Source organism: Oreochromis aureus, linkage group 7, assembly GCF_013358895.1.
Source record: "Oreochromis aureus strain Israel breed Guangdong linkage group 7, ZZ_aureus, whole genome shotgun sequence".
In the NCBI taxonomy this organism is placed as follows: domain Eukaryota; kingdom Metazoa; phylum Chordata; class Actinopteri; order Cichliformes; family Cichlidae; genus Oreochromis; species Oreochromis aureus.
In genome coordinates this window covers 31,162,535-31,183,579 of record NC_052948.1, presented here as the reverse complement: position 1 = coordinate 31,183,579, position 21,045 = coordinate 31,162,535, and the positions used below count along the sequence as shown (strand labels likewise).

The window sequence follows — 21,045 nt, the reverse complement described above, 5'->3', positions numbered from 1 at the left end:
TGCCGTTAAGAACCTTAAAAACCAGCAGTAAAATTTTAAAATCAATCCTAAAAGCAACTGGGAGCCAGTGGAGAGAGCAGAGGACCGGAGTAATGTGGTCTCTCTTTTTGGAACCGGTCAGCATGCGAGCAGCAGCGTTCTGCACCAGTTGGAGGCGATGCAAACAGGAACGATCTAAACGATCGTTCCTGCACAGGTAGGACTTGACTTTAGCTAAAATCCGTAGGTGATAAAAAGATCCCTTGACTACGGAGCTGATTTGTTTATCAAATTTAAAAGCACTGTCAAAAGTAACACCGAGGCTCTTAATAGAGGAAGTACATTCAGAAGTTAGGGGTCCCATAAAATCAAAAGAAGAGTTAGGGTCTTTAGGAAGCCCAAACACAATGACTTCAGTTTTACTTTCATTTAGATGTAGAAAGTTAAGAGCCATCCAAGTCTTAACGTCCGACAGACAGGAGAATAACGGCTGCAAAGAGTCCTTACAGTCTAACCTCAGTGGGAGGTAGATCTGAATGTCATCAGCAAAAAAGTGAAAGGACACATTATGTTTGCGCAGCACATCGCCCAGAGGGAGCAAATACAAAATAAACAGCAGGGGACCTAGAATGGACCCCTGAGGTATTTTCACAAGTTAAAGGAGCTCTGGGAGATGACAGTTCACCAAGGTGAACAGAAAAACTCCTGTTATCCAGATAGGACTGGAAAAACTTTAAAACAGTACCTTTTAGACCGACACAGTGTTCTAGGCGGGATAACAGTATGTTGTGATCGACAGTGTCGAATGATTATCTACACAGAACTATACAGTAGTGGTAAAGTGCTAGTGGTTGTGTGTATGTTCAGTCCATGAGTTTAATGTGGGTCAGATGTCAGGAGGCAGAGTTCAGGAGTCTGACAGCTGTGGGGAAGAAGCTGTTCCGGTACCTGGTGGTCTTAGTCCGGAGGCTCCTGTAGCGCCTCCCAGAAGGCAGGAGGGTGAAGAGTCTATGTGATGGGTGACTGGGGTCTCTGACGATTTTCCCAGCCCTTTTCAGACACCGCTTCCTGTAGATGTCCTTTATGGCAGGAAGTGGTGCTCCGGCGATGCGCTGGGCAGTTTTCACGACCCTCTGCAACGCCTTCCGGTCCGAGGCAGAGCAGTTCCCGTACCAGACTGTTATACAGTTGGTCAGGATGCTCTCGATGGTGCAGCGATAGAAGTTCACCAGGATGTCTGAGGACAGGTGGTTCTTCCTCAGAGTCCTCAAGAAGAAGAGGCGCTGGTGAGCCTTCTTGACCAGCTTGGAGCAGTTGGTCGTCCAGGTGAGATCCTCGGAGATGTGGACTCCCAGGAACTTGAAGCTGCTCACACGCTCCACAGCCATCCCCTTAATGTGGATGGGTGGATGTGGGTCAGCATTCCTCCTGTAGTCCACGATGAGCTCCTTAGTCTTCTCGGTGTTAAGCAGCAGGTTGTTTGTGTCGCACCACTCAGCCAGACGATCCACCTCCTCCCTGTAGGCGGCCTCGTCGTTGTCACTGATGAGGCCAATCACCGTGGTGTCATCTGCAAACTTAATGATGGTGTTGGAACCATCAGCAGGTTTGCAGTCGTGGGTGAAGAGGGAGTAGAGGAAAGGGCTCATCACACAGCCCTGTGGTACACCGGTGTTCATTGTGATTGTTGATGAGCAGCGGTTATCCAGTCGGACATGTTGGGGGCGGTTGGTCAGGAAGTCCAGTAACCATTTGCAGATGAGGGAACTGATGCCCAGGTCTGTCAGTTTCCTGATGAGTTGTGAGGGGTGGATTGTGTTGAATGCTGAACTGAAGTCTATAAACAGCATTCTGGCGTAGGTGTTGTTGTTGTCCAGGTGTGAGAGGACAGAGTGCAGTGCGATGGAGACTGCATCCTCTGTGCTCCTGTTCTGGCGGTATGCAAATTGGTGGGGTCCAGGGTGGGGGAGACAGGATTTGAAGTGTGCTAAGACCAGCTGCTCTAAGCACTTAGTGATGATGGGGGTGAGGGCTACTGGGCAGTAGTCATTGAGGCTAGATGGGTTGGAGTTTTTGGGTATCGGGACGATAGAGGTGGATTTGAAGCAGGCCGGTACCACAGCGTGGGCCAAGGACAGGTTGAATATGTCTGTGAGCACTCCTGCAAGCTCCCCAGAACACGCTCTGAGAACACGCCCGGGGATGCCATCAGGACCTGCAGCCTTGTGGACATTGATCCTGCTCAGCACCGCTCCTACATCGGTGGGGGAGAGAGTCAGAGGTTGGTGGTCTGGCGTCACAAATGATTTAGATATTACAATTCTGCTTTCTCAGATGGGTAGGATTATCACCAGTGATGACTTAATGATTTCTGTCAGTGTTTTAGCTACAACTGGAGACCTGTTCATGACACTTTCTAAGTGTCTTATTGTCTGATGGTTTAATGATGCCAAATGGAAAAGTTAGCTCCACCTACTGTTTGTCTTGATGTACTAACTACTCCCAAATCTTTCCATAATTGAATAAGACAGAATTCTACATTTGCTCTCATTATGTTTGAGCAGTTTCTAGAAACTTGGATAAAATCCAGTATCTTTCCTGGTGAACTTTATGTTTCTATTCACTGAGTTGATGTGAACAGTAAAGGATTCTATTTCTTGGGTTTTGATTTTGACCCAGGTGTCATCCATGTATCTGTGCCAGTAGATAGATGCTGTCCCTTTGAAAGAGCACAAAGAAACAAAGCTCAGCAGGCCCAACACATTAAAGGAAAAGAAAGACAACTTCAGAAATTCCATACATTGCAAACAAAAACTTATTTCTGAGGCAAGGTCTCACGTCCATGATTTTTCACAATAAAGGCTTTTACAAAAAACAAAAAAAGAAAGCAAGGTCTCACAATGATTTCGCCCAAAACCTGTTGATAGTGGCCCACAATCTTTTCCACACCTTGGCACGTGTGATGAGGCACATGATCAATAGTGTGTCAACGACAATCTAGGTTTTAAAAATACTGAACTCTCCACCGTTTGGTCTTAGAACTGAAGAAGCTTCTCGGATAAGAAGCAAAACATCTTCAAGAAACTTTTTTTAAAATATATTTTTGGGGCTTTTTCTGGCTTTATTGGACAGATACAATGAAGGCTGACAGAAAAGCGGAGGGAAAGGGGTCAGATTCAAACCCAGGCCGGCCGCTCTCAGCCATGTGGTGCATGGTCACCTTAACATTCAACTGAGCTAAACCGGCACCCATCTTCAAGAAACTTAAAGAAGTCCAGTCACCTTTCTTTCCATACTCCTTAGCAGAGATGGGCAGTAATGCGTTACTTGTAACGCGTTACTGTAATCTGATTACTTTTTTCAAGTAACGAGTAATGTAAGGGATTACTATTGCAAAAACGGTAATTCGATTACCGTTACTTTCACGTAGGAATGCTGCGTTACTGCGTTACTAAAACCGTGATTTTTTGCGAGAACGTCTCATGACAGTGACTTAAGCGAGTGCGACTTTCGTGACAACAGCTGTCTGCAGATCATAATATATCGAGTGTAGAGAGAGTATGAGCATGCAGCGTTTAAAGCGTGGAAGTACTGACCTTACTTTGAGTTTGATTCCATAAAAAGTGACAAAAACATTAGTGTCCGTTGTGCGTGGGAAGAAAACTTCTTTTTACAGCGAAAAAAACCCTAAACTTCCAAGCAAGCACCGAGTGTGCTACGAGGTAATGTGAAATTCACAGAGAAACTCGCGGATTCTTCCACTGACCGCTGCGGCACACCTGCACCAAGGTAAACCTCCGCCTACCCCAGTCCTGCTTTACAGGTGAAAATAGAGCAACAGGACCGCTAGTCTTTGATTTTATTTATTTTCTGCTGTGTTTCACTTGCATCTATTTGAAAGAGTGAGTGTAAACACAAAAAAATATTTTATTTTATGTGCTGGAATGTGCAGAAAATAGGTTTAAATGTTAAACAAATTTCTTCCAGTCAGAGAATGTTGCATATAATTAAGTTTTTGCTTGATGCATAAAGTTAAAAGATTAAAACTAATAAAACAAGTTTTAAAAAGAGACTTTTCCATTTGATTACATTTTGTATGATGAATTGTGCAGAAAAAGTAGAATTGGGCTGAAAGATCTATCGCTTTATCACCTATTCAGGTTGTAAATCGTGTTTTTAAAAAGTAACTAAGTAACTAAGTAATTAATTACTTTTGAAAATAAGTAATCAGTAAAGTAACGGGATTACTTTTTGGGGGAAGTAATCAGTAATTAGTAACTGATTACTTTTTTCAAGTAACTTGACCAACACTGCTCCTTAGTTTAGCATGACCTGGATAACTGAGAACCTACACAGACAAGTAATGCTAAATACCTCAAACCTGCATGCTTTCTAAAGGTTAACAGGGGATGTCTTTTCTGGGTGCACAAATAAGAATAATTACAAACCGGATTCCAAAAAAGTTGGGACACTAAACAGATTGTGAATAAAAACTGAATGCAATGATGTGGATATGGCAAATGTCAACATTTTATTCAGAATAGAACATAAATCACGGAACAAAAGTTGAAACTGAGAAAATTTATCATCTGAAGGGAAAAATATGGTGATTCAAAATGTCATGGTGTCAACAAATCCCAAAAAGTTGGGACAAGGCCATTTTCACCACTGTGTGGCATCTCCTTCTTCTTACAAGACTCAACAGACGTCTGGGGACCGAGGAGACCAGTTTCTCAAGTTTAGCAATAGGAATGCTCTCCCATTCGTGTCTAATACAGGCCTCTAACTGTTCAATCGTCTTGGGCCTTCTTTGTCGCACCTTCCTCTTTATGATGCGCCAAATGTTCTCTATAGGTGAAAGATCTGGACTGCAGACTGGCCATTTCAGTACCGGATCCTTCTCCCACGCAGCCATGATGTTGTGATTGATGCAGAATGTGGTCTGGCATTATCTTGTTGAAAAATGCAGGGTCTTCCCTGAAAGAGATGACGTCTGGATGGGAGCATATGTTGTTCTAGAACCTGAATATATTTTTTCTGCATTGATGGTGCCTTTCCAGACATGCAAGCTGCCCATGCCACACGCACTCATGCAACCCCATACCATCAGAGACGCAGGCTTCTGAACTGAGCGTTGATAACAACTTGGGTTGTCCTTGTCCTCTTTGGTCCGGATGACATGGCATCCCACATTTCCAAAAAGAACTTGAATCGTGACTCGTCTGACCACAGAACAGTCTTCCATTTTGCCACACTCCATTTTACATGATCCCTGGCCCAGTGAAAACGCCTGAGCTTGTGGATCTTGCTTAGAAATGGCTTCTTCTTTGCACTGTAGAGTTTCAGCTGGCAACGGCGGATGGCACGGTGGATTGTGTTCACTGACAATGGTTTCTGGAAGTATTCCTGAGCCCATTCTGTGATTTCCTTTACAGTAGCGTTCCTGTTTGTGGTGCAGTGTCGTTTAAGGGCCCGGAGATCACGGGCGTCCAGTATGGGTTTACGCCCTTGACCCTTACGCACAGAGATTGTTCCAGATTCTCTGAATCTTCAGATGATGTTATGCACAGTTGATGATGATAACTGCAAAGTCTTTGCAATTTTTCGCTGGGTAACACCTTTCTGATATTGCTCCACTATCTTTCTGCGCAACATTGTGGGAATTGGTGATCCTCTACCCATCTTGGCTTCTGAGAGACACTGCCACTCTGAGAAGCTCTTTTTATACCCAATCATGTTGCCAATTAACCTAATTAGTGTTAATTGGTCTTCCAGCTCTTTGTTATGCTCAAATTTACTTTTTCCAGCCTCTTATTGCTACTTGTCCCAACTTTTTTGGGATTTGTTGACACCGTGAAATTTTGAATCAACATATTTTTCCTTTAAAATGATACATTTTCTCGGATTAAACTTTTGATCTGTCACCTACGTTCTATTCCGAATGGAATATTGACATTTCCCATCTCCACATCATTGCATTCAGTTTTTATTCACAATTTGTTTAGTGTCCCAACTTTTTTGGAATCCGGTTTGTAGTAAATAATAATAATAATTAATAGAAGTTTGAGAAAACCACAGTACTGCTAAACTGATTTATAACCTTTTACTTTTCTTTCATACTATGTGAGCTACCTGGTTATTGTTTGCCTTTTTTTGTCTTTCATATCTTTATATAAGTTGGTGGTGATGGCACAGTAGAAAATTTCCTTTCAATACACATCGTTTGCAGTGTTTTAATAACCTCTACTCGTGGCACTGCCCTTTTCTGAGTTGTGTGACTGTCGCACAACAACAGAGCAGGACAGGGACACTTGTAGTGATTCAATACCAATATCAGCATTGTATCGATACTACTGATATTTGGATTGATCTGTCCACCACCAATGTTTACTCAAAATGTGCTCTGCTTGTGTTATTACTGTTACAGGATGTTTTAATACCGTTAACCAAGGTAACCAAACCAACACTAGAGAAGTTTATTGTAGATAGCAGTTTGCTATTATGCATGTATTCAGCATTGTTTAAGGATGTCATGTGATAACCTTGACACACACTTACCTCCTAACATGGAGGTTAGGCAGTTGTTCTTTCTTGCATCAGAAAATGACACCAGTAGTACACCTTGCTTTTAAAATATGCCAAGAATGGTATTCTGACCAATTGTCATTATGTGAAAAGTTGGTAATTAAGAAAGAGTTGTTTTGATCCCTGATATTTGACTTTTACATTGTCTATATGTCAGTCGCTTCTGTTCTGTCTTCAGGGGTTTGCCTGACCCAATGGGAGTCACACAATAACACCATGAGCAAAAACCACAAGACTGATGGATTCACTGACTTGGCATCTTTCAAATAAATAGCCGCGGGTGGTGCAATGACCACATCATCCCCTCAAAAAATGGATGGACTATTGACTGCAATGGTCAGTAGTGAGACACAACAGGTCATCATGTGGCCTGAATGATTCCAGTGCTAGATTTAACCCTCTGAGGTCTAGGTCATCATCACATGTGTTACCCTGACCCTGACTATTTTAGGGGTGGGTGGGGGGTGAATAGCTTTGATGGGTGTCTGTTACTTTCTTTGTTCTCTGACTTCCAGGCTTGGGAGAGCTTGAGAAATGTAATAATATTCTGACCACCTAGGTTTAAAGCACACATTAGTGTTGGGGTGGATACTGTGGAATTACAGGGATTATTTTACATAACCATCATCTTATCATTGCAGTAATTATCATTTCATCAAAGTGTTTATTGAAGCTGCTGGCATTATGTTATAATTTATATTATAGGGGTTATTATAATCAAATATTAATATTTTTATTACAGGTGCAGTTATAACTACTTTAAAATGATTGAGTTGAATATATATATATCATAACTCATATGCTGAGTATATTGGTATAGTAAAAAAGTAGCTGAGCAAAGGCCTGAATGTATTCAGCTTCTTGTGGTATTTGAGTTTGCTTAGTTACAGGTGACGGAAGGATGTCCAGTCCATGGTGACCTCAAAGGCCTTAGATCATCACCATATTCTTAAGAGTATGCCACAAGGAGGAACCTCTATGTTGCAGTTAATTCTTAAAATACATGAATGTTCTGTACATGCAAATTATGTGCTTGTAAACGCAAGAAGGGGCGTTACAATACCCTGATGTTATAAAAGCAATCTAGAGTGTATTTTGGGTAGAGATGTACAACTGCTTTGCAGTTTGCACCTCTCCACGCTGCGTGCATTCATTAAAATCAATTGTTTGATTGACCTCTTCTGGACCATCATTGTTTTACTCTCATCCTCAATTTCTTACCCGTAACATTTGGTGCATTGGCCGAGGGTTGAGGGGAGAGATTTGGAGATTGAGACCGAGAGGGTCCGAGGCGCTCGAACGAGCAGACACGAGTCAGTGGTCGAAGTGAGTGGACATAAGCCGGCTTATTCAAAGGTAAGGCACTACCTGTTGAATTATTTCCAAACAGTGCTGAATTGGTTCTGACAAAATTGAAAGTCTACTCACTGAAAATTACTGGCAAAGGTCTGTTTTGATTTTGGTGAAAATCTCATGAGAATTGAAGTTGAAGTAATGATAATGTAAGGTTAAGTGACAGTACTGATTAAAGGAAAAGCAGTTGGACTGCTACGAGGATTTAAATGCAGTTGGACTGCTAAGGAAAGAGAATTTAAAGTAGTTGGACTACTGAATTTAGAATAATAGGTAATTGGTCGTTTTGTGGATTACACTCCCAATTGGTTATAAGGTTGGACCGCGCGTCGGTCATACACTTGTTCTGAGGTGTTGATTGTTGTTTTAAAGTATTACAAATTTCTGTAGAACGGCAGTTGGACTGCTAAGAAGCGCATTTTCTCGGAGTTAACGCTCCCTCCTGGATGACGACGGTTATCCTTGACCTATCATGAATAGGGTTAGTACGGTTGGTGACCGGGGAGGACTTGGGAATCTCTAAAATAACTAGTGGTTGGACCACTTGACCGTTTGGAACGGTATTTGCGCTTTTTTGGGTAGTAAAGGTTGGACCTTGGGCGTTGGACGCTTTTAAATTGACTTAGGAACTTTAGCAATTAGACCAGAGACAGGTTGGACCTGATACTGGGTCATTGATTATCAAAAACTTGGAGTTTATCCCTTGGAGGGTTAATTTAAATTTTGTCTAAATTCTGTAGGATATTTAGGGATTAGAGCAGATACAGTTTGGAACTGAGACTGTCATTGATTATCAAAAACTTGGAGTTTGTCCCTTGGAGGGTTAATTCAAATTTTGTCTAAATTATGTAGGTTGTGCAATTTAAGGCCTTGTAAATATTATTTAATTTATCAGACGTCTCTGTGTTATAATTTCTATGTTTGTATATAGGCTCTGTCTGCCACGGGCACTGCAGCACGCTGGATATTTTGAGAGTGTGTCTGTGTCTATGTAAATGAGATGCTTGTGACTTATTTAGAGTGACATTTCCTGTTTACTAATGAGTGGCTAATGACTGACTGCAGAGCCAGGGTTAAGGACGACTTCAATCTGTGTTTTAAGGAAGAAATGCAGTTTATGTTTATTATATTTGTGTGACTGTTGTTGATTATGATAAGTATTTCATGATAACTGTAGAATATGAGTATGGGGTTTGCTTGACACGTGTCTGTACTAGGTAAAACTGTGTAAGACTGATAGGAAGTTTATAGGGACTGCTACACATGGCTGATGCCTGTATTTAAGACGCTGGAGTTGTTTATTACAATATTGTAAGTAAAGTTTTATTTCTTGCCATGACTGTATGACTTTTGGGTTTTGAGATAGGATACATAAACTGTTGATACTTAAGACCGTTACCTGGGTTCTGACAAGTGAAATTGAATTTGAGATAATTTAATTAATAAAGATGTCTGTAAGCGATGTGTGTTTTGGGGTGTCGAAGTAAGATGTTTTAGGATTTTTAGATGGGTTTTGTTTCAGTTGGAGATAATATATACAGTTACATTTTCTGTGTGTGTGTTGTTGAGTGACAACATGCGCAGTTTAAATTGGGCGCTGTTCCTTCCTCTTTTAGTTTCAAAACACAAAGGCTGTGAGATTAAAAATTACTGTGAGTAACGGTTTGACTTTTGACTAGGGAAATAATATGCTTACTTTTGGGTCTATGAAGATATTTGACCTTCAGTGATGTTATGAGAGGTTTCAGTTTTCTTTTTCTTTTTCTTTTGACTTGCTCTTTCTGATCATGGAAGGCATGTCCAAGATACTCGTATGAAAGCGTATTTTGTGTGATTTTAACTGTGTGAATGCTGTCAGTATTTGATTTGAGTGACTGGGTGATTTCTCTGAGTAAGTGAAAAGGGAAGTCTGAGAGAGAGAAAGGCAGTGCGTGTGAGACGAGTTATGGCGTCTGAAAGAGGTTAGAGCATTTAAAAGGTGTGTATGGAATAAAGGAGTGTGAAATATATTTCTTGTGTGATGAAAAGTAGGATGTGCTAAAGTTTGAAAGTGTTTTTAATTCAAGAAAACAAAAAAACAAAGGAGTTAGATTAGTTTGGGGAACAGGAAATATTGCTCTATGTACCGGGGCTGCAGCGACAGGAAATAGTGAACAGGAACTGTGCATGCCCATATATGGGAACTGAGTGTGTACAGAAAGAACACAGAGAGATAGATGAGTTAACTCTAGGCACATGAAGCAAATGAAGCCTTTAAGAAAAATGCATATATTACTAATTATATGGTTTAGTGTGTCAATACAGGTGGGCGTCTTTCAACTTTGCAACCTTGAGTTCAGCAGCAGAAAAGTAGATTAAAAGAATTGGGAGAAAATAAGCCAGTCTTTGGCTCGAAATTGTGCAGCTTGAGCTCTTACTTTGTCCTTCACCCCGAGAAGAAGTTCAAAGGACAGTTAATCGCCTGATGAAGACAGATAGAACATCGTGGACTTGAATACAGCAGGCAAACGGCAGTGCCACTGATCCAGTAACACTGATGACGACTGACGACCAGCAGCAGCATGTAAGTGTAATGTAACATGTACTGTGAAAATACAGGCTGGGCAGTTGAACAGTGGGATAAAGAACTGTGGAAGAGCACTGGACATTGAGTGATATTTTGCCATGCTGGGACTTAATCTGAAAGAAAGACTGTAAAGAAACAGAGAAGAAGACAACAGCTGAGTTGAGACTGTGTTCGCTGGAGCTTTGAAGCCCGAACAGGACATTGTGCAGAGAGGACCAGTGAGAGATGAAGCTGGACGAGTTTGACTGCGAGAAGATAGGAGATGATTGGATTGAAAATTGAAACCTGAACTCATGAATTGTTTAGGGATGTCCACCACATCACAACAAAGAGGTAGACAATACAAAAGGTAAAGATAATCAAAATAACTGACAATTATATTAATGAATAGAAAACACATACAAATTGTTACATGTGAGATTATTTTTGAAATGAATCAGAAGTGAGATAGTTTGAATCTAGAGCTCAGTGAAAAGATGCATAAATTAAAAATGAATACATGAAAATGCAATAAATACATAAGGATGCAATGAAGAAAACAGCTTACACTGCATTTACATGACCACATAACGCAAGGAAGAACACGCTTACATACATGACATAATTGGTATTTTGACTAGAAAAAGAAACGGGTCATTTAAGCACTTGTGATAATAATGAAAATGTCTTAGTTTTGTTATTTTCAGGAGTAAAGCAGACTTGGACCGGCTCTCCACAGCAGCAGTCGGAAGAAAGTTAGAGGTTAACATCTATGGATAAGTTAAGGCAAGTTTCTGGTTGAATTGTTCACAGCAGGATGTGTCCAGGAACCTGAAAAGCAAGCCCCAGCTCCTGGCTGAAGACCAGGAGGGCGGTAATTTAAGGTGGGAAATCAAAATGTGGGTTAGTAACTCGGGGAAAAAGAAAACTGACTGCTTAACTGGAGAGTTGGGAAGAAGTCTGGGAGACTGTGAAGTCATAGATGCAAAATAACATATACCCATACACACACAAACAGAAAATGCATTAACCTTATAAAGACAAGCTCCTGAAGCTTAATGAACAGATATTGATTAAAAACCTGGCTAAGAACATAAGCATATGCAATGAAGATCTGCTTGCTACTTGTATGAGTGATAGAATGGTGTGAATGTTTAATAAAGTGATTAAAGTGTTTATAAGAGTGACTCAGGAGTGCTCTTGCACTGATTGATCAGAGTAAGTGATTAGTATAGAAAGAAAATGAAAATAATCGAATAATGTGATAAAGTTTAAACATGTATTTATTTTGCCAAGTTAAATTGTTGAGATATGGCTGAGTATGGAAAAAGTTTGAGAGCTTGTGTGAATGTGGACAGAGGAGGTTGCTGTGTGTGTGTGATTGAGGCCTTAAAGGAGGGGTAGATTGTTCAGAGGTGCAAATTTGATTAAGAGGTTTATAAATTAGTGTTGACATATTGTGAGAACGTGCTTATATGTTAAGGTTGAATGTGAGTTTGGTAAAGTGCTTAAAGGGGATCTCGTGTACAAAACGGTGTAGCTTTTTACGTTTTGGGTGTGTTCTATGGGTGAAATTTAAGATTGTTGAAGATTTTTGAGGTTGTTGTTTTATTTTTAAAGAGGGAGTGTTAATAAACATGGACATGTTTAAGGGGTTTTGTAACAGTGCACTTATAAAGAAAAACCTGTCAGGTGATTTTGTTTTGTACTTTGATGAGCTAATACTCAGCTCTCTTTTTCTCATTTTTGTTGTAAGCAGGCCTGCAAAAGAGTGGATAATAGCGCTGACAAAGTAAAAGGATTGCCATGAGCCAATCCAGTCTAAAAGCAGAAAGAACTATTTTCTTAAAAACAAAGTAAAACAAATAAATGAGTTGATGTTGCTGAGAGTGAAGACTGAATATTTGCGAGATAGTCTCCACTGTCAGCAATACCTGATGGTAATGCGTGTGAGTGAATGTGTGGGAATGGACAGGTGAATGGACGGACGAGGCAGACCATAGGTTGGACCGACTGGACACTGACAAAAGACTGGACTAAGGTTGGACATATGACTGATAATTGTTCTGTTTTAACTTTTTATATTACAGGTTGGATGAAGTGGAGAAACTGAGTATAAAAGGTGATGTTCTGGTTAACACACAGGTTTTTGTTTCTAGGACGTTTCAAGGATGCAGGCTGTGGATGGAGCCAAGAAAGGATTTGACATGATGATTAATTTGATTTCATTCCTTAAATACAGGTTTGAAGGGCCGGAGCATGTATGCCTAATATGATAGGACTAACTTTTTCTTTTAATTTCCTAAGCTCGAGTGAAGGATTTTGAGTTTGTAACACATGAGATGTGTCACAAAAGGGGGTGTTAATATATGCGATTAGCTACATGAAATGTGTTCTTTTAGGGTTACTAGGCAAATGTCTACGTGACCTTTGCCTAATAACCTTTGTGATGATAAACTTGTTTACCGACTTGCTCTCTTGTAGAACAGACAGACTTAGAAAAGGGGAACCTCAGCTCTGAGTTCTGAGAATAACTCTGTTAAGTTGACAGGAAACACGTCGAGACAGCAATATAGGGCAAATATGTTTGAGCTTGTAATTAAATGTGGGGCTTGAAAAGAGGAAGCAAATTTGGTACAGGACGTACTTGAGATGATCAGACGAGAGAAAGGAGAAGAACAGAGCACAAATACACCGAGTTGTTTATATTACAAAGAAGATCAAAAGCTTGTTAGACACAGGTTATAATGGAAGCATAAAAGGGATGAGAGGAACTTTACATAACATAGAAATCCTGCAACAATTCGTAAATTGCCCAAACACAGTGTTCAGACCGGATATGCGCTACCCGTTAAAGGGGGCGAAGAAATCAGGCCTAAGTTTGAAAAATGAAATGGGTTAACTCGATAGAGGATGTTTCCAAAGGTAGAGAAAATAATGTAGGACCTTTTACCAGGAGAAAGCTAATTGTATTTTTTACACTTTACAGTGTGCATTGAGGGAAGTCAGGAATAGTTTAAATTAGGATTGAAAAAATTAAACTAGGTGAAAGGGGGTGTAGCAAGTAGATTTAGGGCAGTTCACAGCCTGGCGAACGCAAGGTGCTGTCACACAGCTTAAGTTATTTGGTTGATTTATTTTATGACAAAATAATAAGGAAATATTAAAATATACAACACGTTGAGAAGATCTCTTATGTTATATTTTAGTGTTTAACATGGAAGATGCCTCTCTGGAGCTTCTCTCCTGATGCTACTCCACCAAAAGAAGCTTATTTATAGAGACTATGTCAGCTCCCAAACAGACAACAACAAACCAAGACTAGCAAAAACAATCTGAATATAAATAATAATAAATAAAGAACAATACAGAATCCAAATCTGAACCAAAGAACAAAATAGTGAAATGTGGATTATTGGGTTTTCTCTGTATATATGAAGTATTTGTAATGTGTATCTGCTAATGAAGGCTTGTAGAGGCCAGTTTATACTCACAAACGAGTGCTCAGCCAGACTGAAAAACAGGAAGCTTTAGTACACAAGGCATATTAATAAATATAGACAAAAAGAGGAACTCCCCATATAAACAACGTTCAAAAATGTGTGAAGTATAAAGTACCGAAATAACACTATATAAGTCACAGCTGATGATTCTAATGTTAGAGAGCTCTTGCAACTGGCGTCTGAGCTGTGCAGAGGTCTCTCTTAAGACAGGTACTTATGTAGGTTAGCATGAGGTTGAGTTAATTTTATACACAATGCATAACTGTGCTTGTTTAGAGTTGATGTTCTATCCAAGAGGGTTTTAAGCTTCACTGGTGAGAGTGTCCAGGTGATACATGTTGAGGGAAGATGAGAACATAGCAGGTGAATTGCACGCATGCTTACAAACACACATGATTTATATATAGGCCAGGCCAGAGGCCTGGACTTGATGTAGCTTTCAACTTTACAGCTCCTAACTTGTAGGAATGGCGTGGAGTGTAATGAATGAATGCAAAACATGCTTACAGACACAATCATGACAGGGGTTTATTTTACAGGGTAATGGTGGACCACAGGTTGCTTTGTTTCTGCTTAGCAACTACTGAGGTAAATGGTGTTAAAGATAAATATGCAATAAGTGAACAAGAAATGTGTAAGGGTGAGCCGGGTGAAACAAAATGTTGTAGATAATGGAAACTTGTCTAACGGGCATTAACAGTAACCTTGGCATGTTATGTATATGCTTGAGGCCAAAAGAGGCGTAAATCCAGATAGAAAATTTTGAAGTGTGCTTTTTAGCGGAGATTTAGGCTGACATGGGGATGGTGTGCATTTTACTTGGGTTGTGTTTAATAAGACTAAAAGCGTTGCTCACACACATAAAGAGTATTGAGATTGAATAAAGTTAATATAATGGATAGAGCCCAGAACATGATAATATATAAGTGAAATCAAATGCAATGTGTGATTTCACTTTTATTGGGAAAATAATTAGCCAAGAAATGTGTATTGAACTCTCCACATACTTTGAAACTGCGCAACTCTGAGTGGGCAATGTAATGAAGCAACTGTTACATATTTGCATTAAACTAGCCAACATAGACTCACCACAAAATGATGTAGGATGTTGCCCTGCAGCGGGGGCAGAAAAACATTTGCAAACCAGGGATCTTATGTTGATTATCGTATTCTTACTTATGTACACACACACACACACAGAAGGGAAAAATTTCAAAACAAAACAAAAAACAACTTCGCTTAACCTGTCAAGCACAGGAGCAAAATAAAAATCTCTTTGGGCTTTGTTAAAATTTCTTTAGTAAAAGTGTAAAAGGCCAAACCTAGGAAGTTCGGCAAACAGGAAAGTTCCTTGAGTATCAGGAGTTAATAGTCAGGAAACATTTCTCACATTAACGCCTTATATCTGACAAATTATTGACTCATAGATGCAGATAGACATACAAGTGCACATACATCCAGATGTGCATTTAGACATTAAAAGTGTAGAGGCATGTACACACAGATTGGCAAACCGGTACAGAGTCTAACTGAAGAGCTTAACAAAGCAGACGTGGCAGTAGGGTTTGTGATTTTGCCTGATATGATATTGTGAACCAACTTTGAATAATGACAGGAACCTGAGATGAACACAGTAAGTTAGTAAGGTGTAGCAGAGAAAGGTTGTTTGTTTTCTATCCCTTACAGGAGAAGATTTCCACTAGAGAGGGACCCAGAAAAGGAGCAGACCACTTAAGCATGAAGTGTTTTCAAGTGGGAGCTGGTGTTTTATTGCTGGACCACCTAGAGGACATGAGGTTGTTGTCGGATTAGCTGAGTCAGGGGGCGGCTAGAGAGGGTCAGAGCGAAGGTAGTGGACCTGGGAATGGTGTAGTGACGTCTTTGGAAGACGTCAAAAGGGGGAATTGTGGAATTACAGGGATTATTTTACATAACCATCATCTTATCATTGCAGTAATTATCATTTCATCAAAGTGTTTATTGAAGCTGCTGGCATTATGTTATAATTTATATTATAGGGGTTATTATAATCAAATATTAATATTTTTATTACAGGTGCAGTTATAACTACTTTAAAATGATTGAGTTGAATATATATATATCATAACTCATATGCTGAGTATATTGGTATAGTAAAAAAGTAGCTGAGCAAAGGCCTGAATGTATTCAGCTTCTTGTGGTATTTGAGTTTGCTTAGTTACAGGTGACGGAAGGATGTCCAGTCCATGGTGACCTCAAAGGCCTTAGATCATCACCATATTCTTAAGAGTATGCCACAAGGAGGAACCTCTATGTTGCAGTTAATTCTTAAAATACATGAATGTTCTGTACATGCAAATTATGTGCTTGTAAACGCAAGAAGGGGCGTTACAATACCCTGATGTTATAAAAGCAATCTAGAGTGTATTTTGGGTAGAGATGTACAACTGCTTTGCAGTTTGCACCTCTCCACGCTGCGTGCATTCATTAAAATCAATTGTTTGATTGACCTCTTCTGGACCATCATTGTTTTACTCTCATCCTCAATTTCTTACCCGTAACAATACCAATGACGACTAAGATCTCAAAGGGCTAAAGCTGTAATACTCTATGATTCTCTATTCAGAGCAACTTATTATATACTGGTAGTTTTGACCCTTTTCTCCCTAACTGTGATGCTCTCAGCAGGTTTTGGAGACCCAAACAGAATGTAACGCCACTGGTATGGTAACATATTTCTATGTGTGCTGGATCTGGACGTAGACAGCTGTTTTATAGACACCTAAAAAGGCTCCGTATATCCCGAATACCCACCTATGTACAAGAGAATTTACTTTTAGTTTAAAATAGTATGTTTTAGTGCAACATCTGCCACTTCTACCTGCAGTATGCTGCTATCACAGCTTATATATATGGATAAATATGGTGACCTACTTGTGAGTGACAGCAGGATGGATAATTGTATTAATGATGTTGGGCACTGATTGGAGGGTAATTTCTGTGAATAGGGGTGTCAAAACTATGGTCTGACAGAGGGTCTAACCTGGCAATCTAAAGGAGCTGGCAAGCTCATTTACACATGCAGCCAAGCTAGACTTGCAGCCAAGCTAGACTTGGCTGCATGTGTAAATTGCAAAGAAGGATTTCAGGCTTCTAGACCTTGTTGATAAAAAAATTGGAGATTATGTATCGGAATTTCAGGAGCGGGGCCACGCCTCCAAACACGCTCCTTCCGGTTGTCGTCTATATAGGTTCCCCCAGTTCTGCAAGCTGTTCATTCTCGTTTACGTGCCCCACCCACCCTCCCTCCTTGTTCTCAATTCTTTAACTTCTTCACTCCTATTTAGTACACGGGGATCTGCCAAGCCCGGGAGCTAGTGAAATTTTAACCCTGAAAGTTTTGCCGATGACCTGGTTAAGACTGGATTGTGTCATTAACAGAGGTTGTTAGAATTTCACCCAAAAATAAAGCCTGAAGCGTAATCAGTATTAAAAGCATTTTTACTGATATCTGTCGGTCTTAACTTATACTGATCCAATCCACTGGTGAATACAACAGGATTTGTCTGGACGATGAAGTAAAATGAATTTCATATTTCTGCCATACAGAGTGTCTTAGCCCTCTAATCTTGGCTAGTTGACCAGTGTTAACCCTGTGAACTCTGTAAAGCCATCACTGGTGATGACACCAATTCTAACCCTATGTTTTTGGAGAAATATATAATTAGAGTTAGAGTTAGAATTTTTTGATAAAAAAATGCAGGTCATGTGATCATTATTAGTTTGCCTCTGATTGCCAAGACTTCTCATAACAGAGAGTTAACAGAGAGAACAGAGGGTTATCACCACAGTTAACTGAGCTCGTGTTTCCTGTTGTGCTATCTTAAGCTATGTAACTTCATTCTAATTATTAATTACAGAATGACTACTGTTTACCAAAACTTCATGTCCTGGACTGGGGACAAAAATATGTGTGTTAGTGTTCTTGATTCATTTTTTAAAAAATATCTTGGTTTCTGCATAAAAATCAGATGTTGACCTCTGTTATTTCCCCAGTGTCCAGGTAAGGGTAGGAATATAGCTCAACCTGTAAATGGACAGTTATCAAATTCAGTTCAGCTCACCATTAGCAGTTTATATGGATTCATTTACAGCATTTTCCCTTATTTTTATACTTGTTGTTCTCTCATCGGTACTTTTGAAATTCCTGTCACACTTAACTCTTCCCCAAAGCATACGCCACACAGGATGGTCAATTTGGGCAGCAGCCCTTTTATTTGCCACACACAAACACACTGAGGTTTTGCTTGTTCAGCCTGGGACACAGACACTCCCCTGGTGGCTCGCTGCTCCCTTCTGTGTCTCTGCTCGTCACTGTCAACATCAAACACAACCCCACACACTGCATCACCCCTCCTCTGCAGCAGGCCAGAGACCACGCCCCTGCCATAATTCCCTTCATTTTTTTCTTTGTTTGAACAAAGTGCTTTTGAGAGATGTCAACATGGCAATAAACTGTGCCAAGCAGGTTGTTAGGGATCCTCTAGGCATCAGAGTCTGGTAAGAATGGATCACATGATCATCTGATGTGATGTGATGGTGCTGCTTCACTGGACTGATGATCCTTGTATCTGCTTCCAGGTTGTTGCATGATAACTTTGAGGCTCATGATCTCACAAAGTATTTGGCTGGATGTGGTCTTTAATCAACACATAGAAACAGGAGGGTATCATCAACATAATAAAATGTCCCCATCTTCCTGTGAAGCATTTGATCCGTTTCTGTGTTTTTGAGCTAACTGGAGTTAAACACACTGAGATACTCAAACTAATAAACTGAATTAAAATCTTGATTTTCAGTTTGTGTGATTTATCATTTCTAAAATATAACCCTCAATGTCATCATTAATTCATCATCAATTAAAATATGTAATTTTTCAGCCATCCATCTTTTGACATTTATCCAGTTCAGGGTGACAGTGGGGCTGGGGTCTATCCCAGCTCTCAAAGGGCAGAGTAAACCCTGGACAGTTCTCCAATCTGTTGCAGTGCTAATACAGAGAGACAGACAACCATTCACCTCTACGGGTAAGAGAGAAGCCACACAGACACAGAGAGAGTATGCAAACTGCACAAAGAATAGCCACAGAGTGGATCTGAACCTAGAACTGTCACGGTCCTGGGTCGGTGACCCAGTGTTTTGAGTTTTGTACTTTTATTTTTGATTTTATCATGGTTTATGACTGTTTGTGTTTTGGTTTCTGTCCTAGTATTTCTAGCTCCCTAGTTCTGTAGTACTTCCTGAGTTCTAGTTCTTAGGTTTTGTTATTTGGTTTCCCGGTGTTAACTCTGTGCCTTTCTGTCCCACATTTCAGGTCTCTCTGTTAAGTAGTGATGGCCCGCTTGAAGCTGACGCTCCGGAGCATGTGTCGAAAAAAACAACACACTGGTTCAGAAGCACTGTGTCGAGGCTTGCTTCGTTTGGCAAAAGTCACGTGACCAGTGACGTCCGAAGCTTCATTACGCACGTAACTGCTTCGGTACCTGATTCAAATGGAAGGAAGTGAATCATTCGCGGGATTTGTGGAGTGTTTTGATGGTGACAGATAGCGAACCACTGATATTTCTACTGAGAGATTTGGTTCTGTTGTGTGGGAGTATTTTGAGTTGATTTTGGTCGGTGGGTTTTCCAGCTTTGTGTTCTGGGTGTTTGCTTTTGTTTTGCGCGTGTTTATTTTATCTGAAAACGGGAAAAACTTAAAATGTCAAAAATCTGCTTTTCATAATATAAATATCATTAAATAACTTTAGAAAAACTTCCATTTGACTCGTAACATTTAATGTTATAAAAAGATATATTTTATTTTCAAAATAATCTTAAAATGTTAGTCTACAAAATGTGCAGCATTTTAATTTATTTATTCCCTTTAGCTGATAGTTTGTGGGGCCCAGTTAGAATGTATAACTGCATCTCTACCGGTTTTTCTGCACTCCAGCCTCTTCTGTGCCATGTGAAGGGATTTTTCTTAAGGCAGGAGAAATTATCTCCACGAAAAGGAACAGGTTCGGCCATCGCACAGTGGAACAAATTCTCTTCTTAAATAAAAATGAAAAAGGGTTACCTTAAATGCATCATGTTTTTAATTTGCAAGTTCATAAGCATTTTCCCTTTCCATTTCACAATTAATTCTACCCCAAGGTCAAAATTATGTAAAGGAAAATTTCCCTAATATAATATTATTTATAAATATACCCGTCTAGCGATTAATTGCATAAGTACATGGAGGCAGGACCTCACAGCAGAAGCATACTGCATAATGTGCATTATTATATGTATGTTATATGTAACGTGGTATTTTTCAATTATTGTATTTACCAACATCAAGAAGTCACAAGCAAATAAAGACCAAACCATGGTGCATGTTCACACAAGGAAAGTTTACTGGGCAAAATTATTTATTAAACAAATAAACTACATTTTTTAAGCACCAAAAAATACGCGTTCAAAGCAACACAACAGCAGCCCAATATGAGACAGAGTTCCACTCTGTAGAGTGGGCTATCATTATGAAGCAGTTTGTTTTATTTTGTGGATTCAAGCTGCTCTTCATATTTTTGGACACAAGATGTCACCAGAGAGGACTGTGTTGAAAAGCTTCGAGTAATGAACCGTTTTTCAATACAAGCTTCAGTGCTTCAGAAAGCTTCATTTGGCCATCACTACTGTTAAGTTTACATGTCTAGAGTTCAGTTGGTGCGTTTCCTGTTTCTACTTTGCTTCCCTTGTCTCGTCTTGCCTAATTACTCCCAGCTGTGCTCTCCTTTTGTGTCTCATTGCCCTTGTTATCCTCAGTGTATTTAAGCCCTGTGTTTCTCTTTGTCAGTGTTGTGTTCTCCCTCATGCTGTGTGTTCCCTTGGGTGCTGCTCTGTGATGTTTAGTTTATATTTTTCAAGTCCAGTTTAGTTTTGTATAATTTCCTTGAGTCAGTCAATAAAGCTGTATTTTGATTTCATTTCTGTGTGTTGTGAGTCCTGCATTTTGGGTCCAATCTCCTGCCTGCCACACAGCAATTCTTGACAAGAACCTTCTTGTTATGAGGT

At 39.9% G+C, this 21,045-nt stretch overlaps 1 pseudogene; it reads left to right on the top strand.

The window, feature by feature from the left end:
• Positions 1 to 6,714: 6,714 nt before the first annotated feature.
• On the top strand, positions 6,715 to 19,714 carry LOC120441078 (annotated as a pseudogene).
• Positions 19,715 to 21,045: the final 1,331 nt, after the last annotated feature.